Here is a 17,640-nt window from a genome sequence, read left to right on the forward strand (position 1 = left end):
CAGGTAGGATTAGACAAGGAAATAGAATATTATGGATGACAGTGACCTACCAGATGTACCTGAGTGCTGGTCGTCTTAAAAAGTCTAGCTCTGCTCATAAATGATTTTAAGTGTGTCTATTAGTTATATATGTTATAGTTTATTATATGCTATCATGTTAACCGTATATAGTTATTGTATGTTATAGCTATGGTTAGCGTATATGAATTAAGCCTCATGTTGGACTGTTCTACTAAAGCCTTGTCTACTGGGCGCCTGGGTGGCTCGGTCGGTCGAGCGTCCAACTCTTGCTTTCAGCTCAGGTCAAGACCAGAGGGTCGTAAGATCAAGCCCCACATCAGACTCTGCACTGAGCGTGGAGCCTGTGTAAGATTCTCTCTCTGTCTCTCTCTCTGTCTCTGTGTGTGTGTGTGTGTGTCCCTCTCACCCTGTCAAAAAATAAATAAATAAAAGCATTCTCTACCTAAAAATAAGAGGACATTGAGAAAGCATTTGGGGTGGCGTGCGGTCTGTTAGGAGGACTCTCTTGCAGTAGGTTCCCGCTTGTGACGTCACACTTCGTGTCACCATATGGCTGCACAATACTTGCCTCCTCTGTTTCTCTTTGCAGCGCTGTGTTACTTCCAGGGGCAGCACACGACTAGGTATTTGGTGAACCGGGAGGTGACAGCCACGGTGAGTCCAGTGAGCGTTCGTCACCACACACGGCCGCAATTTTTTCGTGTGATGAGAACCTTTAAGATGTGCTCTCTTAGCCACTCTCAACTCTGCGGCACAGCGTTATCAGCTCTGGTGACCATACCGTGCTGCACATCCCTATGTGTGCTTTAGGCTATAACTGCAGGTTTGTCCCTTTGAAACCCTTCACCTGTCTGCCCCCGCCCCCACCTTCTGCCTCTGGCAACGACCGATCTGTTCTCTGTGTCGGTTTTGTGTGTTAAGATTACACACATGAGTGAGATCACACGGTATTTGTCTTTCTCCCAGTGACTGGTTTCACTTAGTGTCATACTCCCTGGGTCCATCCATGTTGTTGCAAACGACAAGATCTCAACCTTTCCATGGCTGAAGATGTTCCCTCACATATATGTGCCTCATCTTCTTTCTTCATTCATCAGTCCAAGGACACATGGCTGTTTCCATACCTCGGCTACTGTAGATAATGCCGTAAACGTCAGGGTGCATGTATCTTTTTGAGTTAGTGTTTTAATTACCTTTGGATAAATACCCAGTAGTGGAATTACTGGATCGGACGGTAGTCCTATTCTTAACTTTTTGAGGCGCCTCCACACCGTCTCCCACAGCGGCTGCACCCGTTTGCATTCCCACCAACACGCATGAGGGTCCCTTTTTCTCTGCATCCTTACCAACATTCGTTGTTTCCTGAGTTGTTGATTTTAGCCACTCTGACCGGTGTGAGGTGGTATCTCATTGCGGTTTTGATTGGTCTTTCCCTGATGGCGAGTGATGTTGAACATTTTTTTGTGTGTCGGTTGGCCGTCTGGATGTCTTCTTTGGAGAAGTGTCTATTCAGGTGCTTTGCCCATTTTTTAACTGAATTGTTTGTGGAGTTTTTGTGTTTTAACAACTACTACTCTGTATGTCATCAAAACGACCGCATTAATTAACCCGCTGTTCTGTGCATCATAAGGATTAACTTCTAGTGGTAGTTTATTGTTCGTTAGCATTTTTTAATGCACAGACTCACTCTCATGTGACCACAGTGTGCACAGGGTGCTGTGTTCACTTAACGGGAACCCTTCTGCCACCTCCCAGCCTCCGCGAGCTCCTCCTGTTTGGACACTTCCTGTACCGTCTGTGGCTGGACCATAGCCTTAACTGTCACCTGTTGGATATTTCTGTGGCTTCTGGTTTTCATGATTACAAATGAAGCCCAATTCATTACTTAAGGTAAAGGCAACATTTTGCACCAGGCACCCCAGCCCCTCAGTGGGTCATGCTCTCTCTCCATGACGAGGCTGGGGCCACCCCACCCTTAACGATGTGGCCATTACTGCAGAGAACTCAGCAGATGGGACAGTCCCCCTAGATGGACAGTCCTCCTTGAGCAGAAAGCTCCCAGAGAACACCCTGCATTTTTTCCCAATGTGACCCTCACCATGCACCACCCGGAATCAATGCACCGAGCAGAGGTGAGTTGGCTTGGAGAATAATGCACCATGACTGACGGGCTGGCCGGTTGCTAGGATGTCCCTGCAGCACTTCCCAAAGGCACAGGGTGGGACAGGGGTGGGTTGCAGGTGCAGGGACCCCTGGGCAAAGATGTCACTGAAGTGAACTGATCACCCTAACCGACCCATGCACAGTGCCTGGCCAGCCGCCTGCAGTCACCCACATGCAGCCATGACCCCCGGGAGGGGTTGAGGGGACCCCAGGGCAATGAGCTGGATCAAAGGGAGGGAGGTGGATGTTTTCCAGACAGACCAGTGGGTGAGGGGAGGCCAGCCCAGGCCAACAGGGTAGCAGACACAGACACGGAGGTTCTGTGTGTGGACACAGTGCCACTGAGGCGGCAGCTCCTGGTCACAAGGATCTCCTGTGTCCCTGCTTTGAGAAGTGTCATTGGGAAAAGCCAGAAGAGACCTGTGTCCCTCGAGGCAGGAGCAGATGGCAGTGTGGGCTGCATCAGGGATGGGGGGGCGGGTAGAGACATGAGCCTAGGTTAACCGCTTCTAAGGAAAATGCTGTAATGCAAAGTGACGTCCCCCGTGATCCCCTTGAAAAGAACCTACAGATGTCTTCCATTAAACGGTGGAAAACTGTATTTATGTTCCCTTTAAAATGTGTTCAGTGAGTGGCACCTGGGGGCCTCAGTCGGTGAGGCGTCCGATTTCAGCTCAGGTCATGATCTCACAGATCGTGAGTTCTAGCCCCGCATCGGGCTCCGTGCTGACAGCTCAGAGCCTGGAGCCTGCTTCTGATTCTGTCTCCCTCTCTCTCTCTCTGCCCCTCCCCAACTCCTGCTCTCTCTCTCTCTCTCTCAATTTAAATAAACATTAAAACAATTTTTTTTAATATGTTCAGTGTGTGCAAAGAAATACGCTTCAGAAGGTGAACACTTGATGTTGAGATGCAAACGTTCCCTCTCGTTCTCTGGGTCTGGGTGTCACGCTCTGTCCTGTCTGGCGGTGGCTGTGCTGTGCCGGGAGCGAGCGCCAGGCCTGGGAGCCGGCCCTCCCTCTGCTCACTTTGGCAAGGTCACCTCTGCCCGCCCTGAGGCAAGAGAAGAACGGGACATTCTAAGTTGTTCCCTAAATCCTCCCTCTGGGCCGCGCAAACAGAACCTATGGGGAAGGGCAGGGGACCCGAACCGGGGGAAATAAATCACGTTCTGCCACATGTCCTCCCTTGGCTGCGGGCCTGGCTGCCTGTCTGTGACGGCAGCCCACACCTGCTCACGTGGCGTTCGCACCGACACAGCCTAACCCTGCGTCACGGTCACTTGCCTCAGACGCAGATTCATGCTCCCGTCCAGAGGAGTTCTCGAGCCCTCTGTCCAAGCAGCTGGTGTCAATCTGTCCTGATGCCCTGCACACGGCTCCTGTGGGCTCATCTCTGCGCGGCCTCAGGGGCGGCCAGCCGCTGCGTGGAAGGCGTGGAGCCCGAAGCTGACCTGGGGGCGGTGACCGTCACCCATGGCCCCCCCCCCCCCCCCCCCCCGGCGCCTGACCCGGAGTGCGGGGTCTCGCACCCCGCGTTCTCCGGCCACGGCGGACACAGGGGCACCAGGCGTGGGCGGCCGCGGGCTCCTGCTGGCCCAGCGTTCCTGACAGCAGCCTCACAGCGGCTGCTCGTGGTTTGGTTCACGCCAACATCTCACGCACACACGGACAGAGGGTCATCAGCCGGCTAATTTTAAAACAGCGTCTGGACCCCTCGTCTTTCTGGAGCGTCAAATCCCGCAAGGACGGAGGAATTGGCAGGTACTCGTTACCACGTTGGGTCCCGACGCCGGACGGAGTCGTCTGAAGCCCCGTCCGGATCGAGCGCTGGGCAGCCGTGGTCCTTCAGCTCGAGCCCGGCCAAGAGCCAGTGGTGTGGACCCCGCAACCTCGTCGCTGCTTCGGAAACGCGAAGCGTCTTCTCCCTGTAAGACAGCGTTCGGGGCTCAGGGTCATGGCAGGAACAGCAATAATAACCCACTGGACGCCTGCTCTGGGCTTGGTCTCAGCACAAATTATCGACTCCAATGTCTAACACTCCAGCAGGTGGGAGCCCTCAAGCCGACATTTTTATCTGTGACAAAGTGAGGCGTGGGAGCCAGGGCACCGGGCGTCACACTCAGAAGGAAAGGAAGTGAATCTTGCACGTTTAAGAGCTTCATAAATGGTGGCAATTACGTGGTTCTCTACTACCTATTGTCCCTTTTTCAATTCAAACAGCAGAACACTGGGGCAGCTCTTTATGTTATACAAAGGTTTTTACTTTACAGAGAGAAGGGAATCCAAGAGTAACAATTAGCCTGTGCTGGCCCCCGGGGAGATCAGCTGGTTAAGCATCTGACTCTTTAAAAAAATTTTTTATTAGCATTTATTTATTTGTTGAGAGTCAGAGACAGACAGAGCACAAGAGGGGCAGAGAGAGGGGGACGCAGAATCGGAAGCAGGCTCCAGGCTCTGGGCTGTCAGCACAGAGCCTGATGCAGGGCTCGAACCCATGAACCGCGAGATCATGATCTGAGCCAAAGTCTGACGCTCAACCCAATGAGCCACCCAGGCGCCCTGAGCATCCAACTCTTAATCTTGGCTCAGGTCATGATCTCACGGTTCGCGGGTTCAAGCCAAGCATCTGACTCTTAATCTTGGCTCAGGTCATGATCTCACGGTTCACGGGTTCAAGCCCCACGTCAAGCTGTGTACCATCAGTGCGGAAATTCCCCATCCCCTTCCCTGTGCCCCTCCACTGCTTATGCATTCTGTCTTCTCTCTCTCTCAAAATAAATCAATAAACTTAAAAAATTAAAAAAAAAATCAGCCTATGCTGAATCCTGGCCACGAGCCTGTCGTTGTCCTGAATCCACTGTCCTGCCCTACTCGAGCCCTCCCCACAGTGGATCCGAGAATCAGATCCCCTTCTAACAACATGGGCGGTGAGACGAGGGGTGTTAGGCGGCTCCCAGATCGCACAGCTAGTGAGAGGTGCAACCTGTATTTGAACTGAGCACTTCTGATCGCCAAGAGACATCACTTCTTGGATTTGATTGGATACCACGTGCTGGGCTCGGAGTGCAGACTGTGTGTGTCACGTGGAGGTTACTGAACCCAAGCAATGTGCTTCCATGGAGCCCACGTGAGATCAGAGAGCCTCTTCTTGAAATGCTGGACGCGAACCAGTGTCTGTCCTGATGACTTGTACGTGCTTCCTGCCACCACCCTGCCCCCATTTGGAGGACAAGGGTCGGAATTAGAGCATGAGAATCACTGACCAATTATGAGTAACAATTACTGAGCAATTTCTGTCAGACTTCTGCGCCGTGGCATCCGGCGATTCCCGCCCTGTTGCGCGTGAGGAAAACCGGGCTGAGGAGGGACCCCAGCGGCTCCTGCTGGCCACCCTTCCACGGGTTCCACTCTGCCTACCCCCTTAGGAGACCCCAGCTGATGGCCTGCCCCCTAACCCGGGGTCCCCTCGCCGGCCCCTCGCCTTGTTCTGCTGGATGAGCCGCCAGCAAGAGGCCCAGTTCCAGAAACTGGGTCAGCGCCCTGAATCCCTGGGACTCAGTCCTTCTCCTGTGATGGGCTTTCTCCCGGGTTGGGGTCCGTCCTCGCCTGTCACTCTCCAGGACGTGACGACCTGCACCAGACAGCATTATCCCCAGGTGGACTCCCGGGGCTTCTGTCACTCTCCAGGACGTGACGACCTGCACCAGACAGCATTATCCCCAGGTGGACTCCCGGGGCTTCACGTCCTCAGTCCCCGCCTCCTGGTGCCCCCAACTCTGTGTCTTGAGTCCTCTGCTCACCTGCTCCACCTGTACCAACCCTGCCAATCATTCTCGCTCCCCAGGCCCCATGATCCTCAGGTGGTTCCCTGAGACCCCAGGAGGAACGTCCCCCCTCAGGTCGTCTCTTTCGTTGTGATGACTGACAGCAGTGTCCCCAACCCCAGACTCCTCTGGTGGCCTTGCCCCATGTAAATAAGACAGTGTTCCCATCCCGCTTGACAGAAAACTACACCTGTGATAAGCGCCTCTCGTCTGTCAGTAGGAATCTGTAAAACGTCCCGTCTGCTGTCTAACTTCCAACCAAAGTGGGGAAAAGGATACAGGCACATTGCATTCCCTCCGAACCTTTAAAAACCGGGCATCACTTTTGTTTCTTCTGAATCTTGTTGTCTCCATGAATTAGATACTTCCTTTCGCTTGCTTCTCTTAACAGATGAGAAGGTGCAAGTCTCTGTGATTCCGGCCTGGACCCCAGGCCCAGAAACTTCAGATCATGGATCCCCGGAGTCTCGGCCCCATTAAGGAAGGACACGTGCATCAGTCAGGACAGTCCTGTCGGTGCTGCGGTAGCGAGCGTCCCGCGTGCGCCAGGGGTTTGCAAGAGTTTATGCTGCGTGTCCGAGGAGGGTCGACGCCGTCCCCGCTCGAGGGCCTGGGACCATCGCCGGCTGCTGTGGCAGGGGACGAGAGGACACGGAGGGAAGCACGCTGAGACACTGGCTCTCGCTGCCGGGACACACGGGCCGTCGGCCGGCGCGGGTCAGTCTGTGGGAAGGTGACGCCTCTCCCAGGTGGGGCTCAGGATGTGTGTGAACAGTCGGTAGCACACACGGCAAGCCCACCTCAGCTCCTGCAGACACGGCAGCTCGGGGAGCAGACTGGCTTGGGAACCACCAGAAGCACAGCCAGGACCAGAAGGACACCTCAACCCCAGGGCGGCGACCGTTTCACCCCTCGCTCCCGGCCACGCCCCTGGACTGTCCACGGGCTGCTTTCTGGGGATGTCGCCCCCACACAGGCCTTCCAGCTGAGGGTCCCGTGTGGGGCCATCCATTTCCATTAGCCTTCCAGACTCTTCTGCAGGTGGAAATTTTAGTACAGGGACAGAGATATGTACCTGTATCATTCTTGCTTGTTGGAGACACAAGGCGTCCATGCAGAGCCCTACAGGACAGGCCCAGGCTGCCGTGGAATCAGGACCCAGGGCTGGAGGGGGCAGGCAGCTGGCAGCCTCAGGAGAAGGTTCAGGAATAGGCTCAGAGAAGATGAAGGTGGAAACGGGCAAGGCCTCCGGGCCTGCCTCGGCCTGATCACCGTCAATTTTCCGGGTGTTACTGTGGGAGGCAGAACAGTGGGACCCCCTGGGGCCTTGATCACCAGGCGTCCAGTTGGCTGTACCTCCACCCACATGCCCGCACACATGTGACTGCCCCGTGTCTCGCCACCTGGCCTGCTCGGTCGTCCCCAACAAGACCACCGTCCGCCCCCATGACCCGGCCGTGTGAACGCTGGAGGAAAGGGTATCGATCCCGCCCACCCTGCTGGACCTGGTTACCACTGGTTGAGTATCATCTTTGCGTGGCTCCCAGTTCCAATCTGCAGACTGGGAGCAGCCTGTGTGTGTACATGTGGTTTCTCAGGCCACAACGCCTGAGGTTTGGGGCCTTAAAATAACGGCAGCTAGAAATGGGATGGGGACGCTCGAGTTCCATTCTGGCTGAGGTCGTAGCTTGTAGTCGGTCCTGGGTTGCGGTCACCAGCTCCAAAAAATAAAACCATGTGCTTCATTCGGAGGTGTGATCCGACAGAGGGACCCCTCGCCGGTGGTCCTAGCGTGGCGGATCCTGTTCCCGCCGCACACCCGCGGCTGACGTGCCCGTCCTGCATCTGCAAGGTGAGCAGCCCACATCTCACCCCAGCAAGTCCGGCTGTTTCACTCGGGGGTCTTGTCCTGTTTTCAGGACCAAGGGGGGATCGCACTTGGAGAGCCACCAGCATTGGGAACTTGGGGATGCTGGTCAGTGTCCGTGAGAAAGCTCTCTGAGCGCGCTCTGTAGATGGCACGTGTCAGGATCTGCCCTACTGAAGAATCAGAAGACGAGCGTTTGTCAGAGGTAACAGTGCACATCAAACAGCCCTTCTTTCTGGCCATGCCAGCCAGCAGGACGTGTGCAAACCAGCCGTCGGGACGTGTGCAAACCCAAGCGGTCCTTTGCAAGGGAGGGACCGGGAGCAGCGTCCCTGTGTCTAAGTCACAAAAGCTAAGGTCTGGCGGGGCACCCGACGATTCGTCCCGGACACCCAGGCTCCTCTCTGAGAATCTTCATGCCCCACTGATTTTGAGCTCTGTCACTGTGTCTGCGGGTGAGGAATGTCACTTCATTTGACTTTAATCCAGGGGGTGTCCCCAGACAGCACCCCCATCGTTTGTGGGAAATAAATACCATGGGAGTGTCCCTAAAGCTCACAGAGTTACCTCTGCAGTCAGATAACGCTCAAGGACAAAGGGAATGAAAGCTGGATGAGGCCGGCTAAGCGTCACAGAAGCAAGTGCACGTGAACGTGGCAGACCGCAGCCACGTTCTGGGGGAGAGAAACAACACATTGCAAGTGAAGCAGGTCGATCCAGGGAGACTTCTTGGAGGAGGTGTGTTGGTTTGCTGGAGCGATGTGGTTTCAGTCGTTGGGGCGGGAGAGGGCAGAGCAAGCGTTGAGGAGGCGTGAACCAAAGTGGGGTTGGGGTTTAGGGGACCGGCTTGGCTGAGCCTGGAAGCGAGTTCAATTCCCGTGAAGGAGGGGCAGCACAGGAGGTGGGGGTGATGGGTGCAGAGCTCACCTCCCCCTCCCAGCCCTCCTGCAGGTGATGTCATTGTCTTGTGAAGGTCCCTGCCGCAGGGTTTCCATGGGGAGAGCAGTATCGCTGAGAGCCCTGATCGCCAGCCTGAGCCACAAGGGACAGTCGGCCGACAGCCTCCCTGGTGGCCATGACAGCATCTGCCGGCCTGGGCCTCCACAGGCCCGGCCAACACTGGGGACCACACAGCCCTCGGAGCCCCTCCCTGCAAACAGCGTGCACGGACTCCAGGTCACCTATCGGAGGTCCTGGCGTGTTGTGTGCCTGTCACTACTGGGGGGTGTGGGCACGAGCCCAGGATGGACGGTACACCTGCCCGCGTCCCTGATATGAGCACACAGGCTGACAGCAGGGTTCTGCGCAGCACGGGGACCGTGGGAGCACCTCTGTTCCCACGAAGGGCCGTGAGCCGGAAGCTCAGGCCATTGACATCATGGGGAAGCGCCCAGGGAGCCAGGGCCGTGCTGTGCCCGTGGTCACACCGCTCTCCCCACTCCCCATTTCTCCGTGACCCCGTGGCCTGCGCTCTGGGAACCCCGCTTCTGTCTCCAGGCGGGCCCCGAGGTGGGCTCGCGAGGGGGAGATGCCCGAGAGAGGCTGCTGGGCTGGGGGATGGGGAAGGGGCTCGCTCCCTCCTGTTTCCCTGTTTGCTTCCCACTCCTGGTCAAGAGCGGCGGCTGCCAACCACGAACCGTGGCACTGTGTTGTCCTGTCCTCGCCCCACGGGGCCCCGCTTCCTGGTGGCCGGTCCAGCCAGCAGCTTCCCCGAACCAGCAGTCAGCCTGGCCCCGCGGCCCGCGGCCCTGCTCGGGTCACAGCCCAGGCCCTGGAGGCCAGCACCCACTCTACGGCCAGCTCTGAGGGGCCACTTTCTCCCTCAAAGTCGCAGTGACCCAGCCTCTCCCTTGATTCTCCTACGGTGGCTGCTTCAGCAGCAACGGCCTCCGGGACACTTCAGTGTCTTCTACTGGCCGGGCACCCAACGAGCGACCTCATAAGTAAATTATCTCTGGTTAGTAGCTGGCGCCGTTGCTGCCTCCTGACCAGCGCCAACTGGAGCAGAGCCTCTCACGGCTGCTGAGAGGGTAAAGCCCGGTGGGTGGGCGCGGTGGGCAGGAGCTCGGGTCCCAGAGCCAGGATGCCCAGGCCCACCCACAGGCTCTGCCGATGACCTCAGATGACACACCTGTCCGTCCCTTGATCTCCTAATCCACGAAGCGGGGTACAGTCGGTAGGGTTGTTCTGAGGGTCATGGAGCTTAACCACAGAGGGTGGCAGGAACATCCTCTGGAGTGCAAGGTGCCCTAAACAACACTCTGCTGTTAGTCTCATTACTGTTGTAAAAATGCAAAAAATACTTTTAAAGGGTAAAAAAAAATCCCCAAATCTTCCCTCCTAATAATAACCTTTATTAGCATTATATTGACATCAATGCAGAGTTTTTTTTACCCATAGAAACGACGGGTGAGGGAGAATGAGATTTCCTATAATAGAATCACAATCCACCTTAGTGTTTAATAAAGCATCAGGATTGGTTTTACCAGAATGAAACGAAAGCTCAGGAAATTGCTGGGCTTTAGATAAATATCTCTTTTCGCTTTATGTTTTATTCCATATAGGGTCCCTCTGAGAGTTAAAGAATGAAAACAACAATGGAAAAGATGGAGATCTCAGTCCTTTGTTTAGATAAAGCTTTCGTGTTGCTCAGTAACGATGGGCTCATTTTCTGGAGAAACAGATCTCAAAGGTGTAGAGTGTTACCCACTCACTCCTCACCTCCATCCAGCTTTGTGGGAGCTCGTGGTGTTACCCCGACTGTTACCGCCAAGGTTTGTATGCCAGGCTGTTCTGGGGGGGCGTTCCCATCAGCGTTGTGTATAAACGGGTCTGTGCTCACCACAAGCCCTCACACCACACATTTTCCATTCCTGAGAGCTTTATTTTTATTCATCTCCTGGTTTTCAAAATTCAGTTGTCAAGCAGATATTTCAAGAGGATGTATAGTTGCAATATTCCTTGAGCTCTGTCACACTTAAGAGTTGGGCTGCTGGTGTGATTCAATGCTGCACACCAACACATCCTTCATCGCACACATATTCAGGGATATTTCCTCCACTTATCACTATTCTCTTAAACTGACAACTAAAATGTTCCGTAACAAGTTAAAAATGGGTAAACTTGCAAAGTGCTATATAACCACCAGCCTACTCTATTACGACGAACACCTTGCTTGGGGTAGTCGCGGTAGTGACGATGGGGTCGAATGCCCCAGCTTGACCCACGGTGGCTCTAGAGGGAAGGGCCGCTCCCAAGGCATCTCTTCCCATGGCCTGCTCTGAGGAGGACGTGTCCTGCAAGAGACCATCTCTGTGGCGGCCAGAGGGGACCATGGCCCCAGAGGACGGTTCTCCATCCCTTCCCACACACGCAGGCTCCCGTCTGGGGCAACTTCCCAGAGTCTTGAAAATTCCCTTTACTTTGTGGGGAACTTTGTAATGCATTTCTCATGGAAATAAATTCTCCCAGGTTTTTCCTTTATGAAAATACCTTTTTTGGCTTTTAAAAAGATCAACTGTGGGGTATAATTTGTATGTAATAAAAAAAACACTCGTATCGAGTAATAGTTGAATGACTTCTGATGAAAGTACCCATCTGTCCACCACCACCATCCAGATATGCAGCATTTCCTCCACTCAGAAAGCCTCTCATGCCCCTTTGATTTGGGTTTCCTGGCCACCATTCATCTAGCCCCAGGCTCTCCAACACAATGTCAGTTTTATCTGTTCTAGAATCTCTCATGAACAGGACCACAAAGCATTCCCTCTTCCATGTCTGTCTCCTGGCACACCGCCACTGCTCTTGGGGCCAGTCATGGTTGAAACAGTAGTTTCCCATCAGTGTTACACCCAGTATCCCATCGTGCAAACGTTGCAAAGTGTGTTTATCACTCACCTCTTCACATAGATTAGTGTTGCCCCAGTTCTTCACCCTCACTTTTGAACAACAAGTTAGTGGGCATCAACGTCCCGGTTGGAGGTATTTCTCTCCCGGCACTCAGTAGATGCCACCCTAGACTCTCCAGGAAGCTGAAGTGATCATGGGAATCTGGATCTCTCCATACAGAGCCAAAACTAGTGTGCGGAAAAACAAAAAGAAACAAAGCATCCTCCACATAACAGACAGGCAAAGGACACCCCAAACTTCAGTCTCCTGCTATTGGAGAATTACTGACCCGTCTTTGGTGGAAATATCTCTGTGGAAATCTAATGGGGTTTGGGGAGTGAGCAGGAAGGAAAGAGGAAATCAAAAGGACTAAAACGTCCCTGAAACAGAGTCAGCCCTAAATGTGAATAATCTGAGAGGCATCCTATTTGATCAGTACACTAAGGAAAGATCCTCAAATCGATTGGGACTCAGAAAGCATTGTCTCTGGGGGACAAGAGGCTGAAAGTTGAGGGGATGGCACCCTTGGAGACTGGGTGGTGGAAGGGAAAAGGGAAAAGCAAGAAACAAAATTTAGAATCCTGTGAGATAAAATAGATCCCAAAACATTGAAGGCTACACAGACCTTCCACCCCTCACCCCCAAAACAGTTACAGAAGCAACCGTGGCCACCATGACAGAAGTTGATCTCAGGATATAAAACTTAGCCTCCAGACCATCACAATGTGAACAGACATATGCAGTCTTCATCTGTATGAAGCATCTGTATATTCACCCACATAAATAATAAACAAAAAAATAAGTCATAGCACTTAAGCTGATGAATCCACCCACCAAAAACAATGAATGAAGAACAAAACTAACACAAGCTCCAGAGTAAATTAAATGTCCTCATGCAAACATCTGAGGATATTACAGATTCAGGAACTAAACTTAAAAATACACAAAAGGGGGAAGAAATCCAATGGCAGTTATTGAGCTCAGAAAGAAATAAAAGAAAAGATCCTGTCATATCAGAAATGAAGGCAAACCTACAAACTTGCCCTAAGAAGGATAGATGTAGATGGAAATCTATTAAACGTCACAGAGGCAAGTCAGGATAACTTGGAGAGGAAAATAAAAGAAAGAGAGAAATAGAAAGGATTAGGGTAAAGTGGTTGAAATGGGAGATGGATGAGGGAAACCAAATCCAACACACGTATAATCGGAGTTTCCAAAAAAGAAACAGCTAAACAAAAGATCATAACTGATATTTAAATCCATAGTTGATGGATATTTTCCAGAAATAAAACACATAAGACTACACTTTTAAATGGCCTACAGGGACTGGAGAATATTTACCGAGAATGATCAACCCTCGGATCTTACCCCAGTAAGACCAGTAGGGCTTTAAGAGCTAAACATGAACAAACCCTCAGAGCAAAAAATATAAAATAACCTACAAGAGCAAGAAAAATTAGTCTGGCATCAGACATCTCAAGGCAAAAATAGCAAAAGATTTTCACTATATTTGAGTAATGAATACGTGAACCAAGGATTTACTCTCCAGGCAGAATTGGTCCCATGGCCAGGCTCAAGAACAGCTACTCTGACCACAGCAAAGCACAGCTTTTGTGAAGGCTTCCTGAGGGACCTGCGGGAGGATGAACTTCATCCATCCAAAACACAACTGGAGAAACTTGGGCAAAAAGACTGATGATGACCATTTGAAATATGTAATTGAATATTTAAGATCAGCATAATGCAGGTGGGGGTGGGAATGGAGGAGTGATATACAAGTATTACATATTCAGCAAGATGGAAATAACAAATCTAAAAAGAGACATAAAACAAACAGGGAAAAGAGAAGAACATCTTGACTGTGGTGGGGGGCACAGGGGATTGTCAACGACACCGCTAAATTTGATTTTAAAACAACAGGCTGCAAAATGCTAAGAAACAACACGAAAGATGAGGGGATTTGCAAATGGTGCAAGGCACACTAGAAAAAAACTTAGGACAAACACGTGTCAGAGTAAATACCAGAGACAGGAGAAAGTAAAGTAAATAAGAGTGGAGAAGACCCATCATGGGAGGAAAGGAAATAGCAAATACACATGAATAACTCTAGCAATCGTAACGTGAAATGATATAACTGTGGTAAGACCCAACACGCAGCCGTATAAATAACATGAGTGAGTTTAACTGAACTATTAAGAGAAAATCATTCCCAATTTGCTCCAGAAACCAAGATTTAACTTTATGCCACACGCCCAAGACACATCTAAAACAAAGTGATATGGACAAGCTAAAAAACAAGGGCGCCTGGGTGGCTCAGTCGGCTATGCATCTGACTCTTGATTTCTATTCAGGTCATGATCTCAGCGTTCAGGAGATCAAACCCCACATTGGGCTCTGCACAGACAGCAGAATGCCTGTTTGGGATTGTCTGTCTTCCACTCTCTCTGCCCCTCCTCTGCTCTCTATCTCTCTCATTGTGTCTCTCAAAATAAATAAATAAACATTAAAAAAAGAAAGCATATGTTCTCATCCTGAGTGAGAAACATTACAAAGAAGTGCATGTTTTAATGCTAAAATAATTCACAACAAATAGATGGCAGTTATGAATCACTCTGCTGAAAACGGCACAGTAAAAATCTCCATAAATATATAATATTTATATGTATATATGTATATATCTATACAAAATATAGAAGTGAAGAGAAATAAGTAAGGAGCTGGAAGACATTACATAATCAATAAGACAGATTTTACTAACTGTTTGAAATTCACTCCTTGGCACATGCAGCACTTACCCTGAATTGATCATTTATTAGCTCACAGAGAAAATATCAATACATCCCATAAGGTAGACAATGGCAAATAATTGTTTCTGATTACAGTGCTGTAAAACTAAAAGCTAATACCTAAAATAAATAGCAAAAAGTTAATTCAGCCTGGAAATTAAAAACAAAACCAAACAAAACCTTCAATTAGACAACTTTTAGTTAAAAGGGGAAATGCAAATTGAAATTACAGAATTTCTAAAAACAGATCATGATTATAGTGTTCATTGAAAGCAGTAATCAGAGGAAACCCTGTAGCCTTAAATACCTACATCAGTATAAACACAAATAAAGGGAAACGTTAGGAAAAGGACAAAGAGTGAGCCACAAGAAAACACAAAAAAGCAAACAACAAAGAAAATAAAAGGAGAAATTAATGTAGTAGAGAATAGAAAAATAATATCCCTAATAATAAATCAAAATTCATTGTTTTCATATCAAAGCAGACAAACATCTAGCTGCCTTGATTAGGAAAAGGGATTTAAATATACACATGAAAATAACATGTGTGTAATAACCAATTGCCAAAATAAAAATTAAGAACTATCATAGGAGACTATTTGCAGGATTCTCTACAAATAAATTTGAAAATCTGGATGGAAAGGATAATATCTTATGAAAATAGAATTCTCTGAAATTAGCTCTACAGAAATAGAAAGTTTCAACAGAAAAGTTTTTATAAAAGTTAGAAACTTATCAAGGAACTACCCACAAAAAATATGAGGTTCTGATAACTTTACAGGGGATGATACTAAAGCCTCAAAGATAAGATATTCCCAGGGCCACAGAATTTCTCTGGGCATGAAAAGCAAGTAACAGCACTATTGACAATGGCCAAAGTGCGGAAAGAGCCCAGATGTCCATCGATGGATGAATGGATAAAGGCAACGTGTGATACATACATGGAATACACAATGGAGTATTACTTGGTGATCAAGAAGAAAGAAATCTTGCCATTTGCAATGATGTGGGTGGATCTGGAGAGCATAATGGTAGGTGAAATAAGTCAGAGAAAGACAACTATCATATAATTTCACTCATGTGGAATTTGAGAAACTCAACAGATGAACATAGGGGAAGGGAGGGAAAAATGAGATAAAAACAGAGAGGGAGGCAAACCATAAGAGGTTCTCAAACCCAGGGAACAAACTGAGGGTTGATGGAGAGAAATGGGTGGGGGGATGGGCTGAATGGGGGATGGGCATTGAGGAGGGCCCTCGGGATGAGCCCTGGGCGCTGTATGTGAGTGACGATTCGCTGGGTTCTACTGAAGCCAGGACGACACTGTATGTTAACTAACTCGAATTTCAATTTCAAAAGATGGAAAACATTCTTTTCATGAAGCAATGACACGTTGATACTTAAACCTGTTGAAGACAGCATAATACAATCTCCATCAGGAGGAGGCCAAATAAAACCACTCCAAGACCACTTCTCACCCATCAGGTTTTCGGAAACGAGCAAGTCTGCGTCCGCGTGCTGACGGCAAGGCTGCGGAGAGCGGGCTGCCCCCGGGAGGGAAAAAGGGCTGCGTGGAGGCCACACGTGCACTTATCTTTGACCGGCAACCCCACTTCGATCAGTTCACCCTCAAGTCCTCCTTCAAAGACACAAAAACATAGAGGAACAAAGCTGTTCATGCAGCCTTGTTTGCGATTGCAGAATAATGACAATATTGGATTTGGCAAACTAGGTGCCACCTGCCAGCTTCCGGCCTCTCCAAACACAGTGTTGCTGGCACACAGCCATGCCTGTTAGCTTACGTGTGAGCTGTGGCTGATTTGAACTACAATGGAGGACCCAAGCAAGAGTCACAGCAGCCCCGTCGCCTGCAAGCCACAGACACGGATGGCCGGGCCCTATAAGGAAAAGTCGCTCCGAGCCTGTCACAAATGGCAAGACACAGGAGGTGGCTGGATGACGTGGTCACGCAAGGGAGTATTGTGCAGGTATAAACAAAGATTAAGGAGCAGTTCTACTGATGGGTAATAACAGGATGTGTTGTTCAGTGAAAATATAAGGTGTGTACAAAGAGCAAGCAAGAATATCTACTGGTTTAGGTTTGCAAAAATAAGCACAGGGAGATGAGCCAGAAAGTGGGGAGCTGAGCTGAGCTGCCTACTGGGGTGTGTAGCCATGGGGTGAATGGCGGGGATGGGGGGATGGGCTTCGGCTTTGGCTTTCTGTATAGTTTGGAATTTGGGAGCCATGCTGAGGTTTTACATACTCAAAATCCCTAAAATAGAATGCAGGGACTAATGCACACAATTTTTATTTTAATTGGATAACACAAGCACACCGAAAAGGAAAGAACAAACTAAATCAAAGGCCTTTTAACACCGTAATTTGAGCCTGTAGCCTGATTATGAAGGGAGGGGAGCAAATACGGGACTCTAGTCAGTTTGTTTTCTAAGTAAGTTTTGTGTGTGGGTTCACATCTCTCGGCCTTGGGTGGAGGGGAACTTGGAATCGAAACAGAGGTCACCCTGTTTGCCTGCGAGTTAGAGCAGGAGGCACCAATATCCTCGACTCTGCTGAGATTCGCTTATGAGCACACAAATCATTTCCAGGCTGTTTCTGTCCAGAAATGCAGGGTCTGAATCTAATGAGGAGGAAACATCAGACAAACCCACATGGAGAAACGTTTTATGAGACGACTTGCCCACCCTCTTTAAAGACATCAAAGCGTGAATGTAACATGGAGGGCTAGCTGCCCTAGATTAGGAGAAACCAGAGTCCCGGCCTCCAGACGCATCGGGCTGGGGTCTCGGGCTGCAGGAAGTAAGATAAGTTGGAAGGACATAATAGGAAGGACTTCAGAACTTTGAAAAAGGATTCTGATGAGATAGTAATGGTGGATCAATGCAGGATTTCCTCATTTGGACAATTCACTGTGGTGGTGTAACAGAATGCCTTTGTCCTAAGGAAATGCACACTAAAGCGTTCGGAGATAAAGGGACACCAGGCCTGCGACTTACTTCTCAATTGGAACAAATGGGCGTATATACAATTGGAGTTATCTCCAATCACTGGGAGAGACAAGATGCACAAAT

The 17,640-nt window shown here is 50.1% G+C and overlaps 1 long non-coding RNA gene across 1 annotated transcript; it reads left to right on the forward strand.

The window, feature by feature from the left end:
* The first annotated feature begins 811 nt into the window (after positions 1-811).
* Positions 812-15,471, forward strand: LOC115527578. Its single transcript, XR_003972968.1, has 3 exons — positions 812-822; positions 1,199-1,201; positions 15,401-15,471. It is a non-coding gene; the product is annotated as an uncharacterized LOC115527578 (long non-coding RNA).
* Positions 15,472-17,640: the final 2,169 nt, after the last annotated feature.

Source organism: Lynx canadensis, chromosome D2 (assembly GCF_007474595.2).
Source record: "Lynx canadensis isolate LIC74 chromosome D2, mLynCan4.pri.v2, whole genome shotgun sequence".
NCBI classification, from domain to species: domain Eukaryota; kingdom Metazoa; phylum Chordata; class Mammalia; order Carnivora; family Felidae; genus Lynx; species Lynx canadensis.